Genomic DNA, 442 nt, shown 5'->3' with positions numbered 1-442 from the left:
CCATGAGGGCAAAGGCCTGAAACTCTACGTCTACAACACAGACACGGACAACTGCAGAGAAGTGGTCATCACGGCCAACGGTTCCTGGGGTGGAGAGGGCAGGTGTGTGAGAAACTCTCTCGCTTTCTCTGCTTCCTGTCTCTGTGCGCATGTCTGACATGATTATTCTTCTTCGTTCACAGTCTTGGCTGTGGTATCGGCTACGGTTACCTGCACAGAATCCCTACTCGGCCCTTCGAAGAGGGCAAGAAAATCAGCTTCCCCGGACACACCCCCAGTGAGCCCGCCAGCCCGCTGAAGGACGGCTTCACAGAGGTTAGCGTGAGTTTCACATGCTATATTCTGGTAGATTTGGTCAGACGTTTGACTTCCGTGATGTTTTGTTTAGGTTCAGCTATCTGCAGTAACTCCGCCCCCTGTGTCGCAGCCTGTTCCCACAGGG

At 53.6% G+C, this 442-nt stretch overlaps 1 long non-coding RNA gene across 1 annotated transcript; it reads left to right on the top strand.

Annotated features, from left to right (window-relative positions):
* Positions 1-6: 6 nt before the first annotated feature.
* Positions 7-442, top strand: LOC107682121 (uncharacterized). Its single transcript, XR_001633374.1, has 3 exons — positions 7-102; positions 183-315; positions 389-442. It is a non-coding gene; the product is annotated as an uncharacterized LOC107682121 (long non-coding RNA).

This window comes from Sinocyclocheilus anshuiensis, unplaced genomic scaffold (genome assembly GCF_001515605.1).
Source record: "Sinocyclocheilus anshuiensis isolate Anshui unplaced genomic scaffold, SAMN03320099.WGS_v1.1 C31643757, whole genome shotgun sequence".
NCBI classification, from domain to species: domain Eukaryota; kingdom Metazoa; phylum Chordata; class Actinopteri; order Cypriniformes; family Cyprinidae; genus Sinocyclocheilus; species Sinocyclocheilus anshuiensis.
Note: the sequence above shows the minus strand (reverse complement) of the source record. Positions and strands in the feature narration are given on the sequence as shown.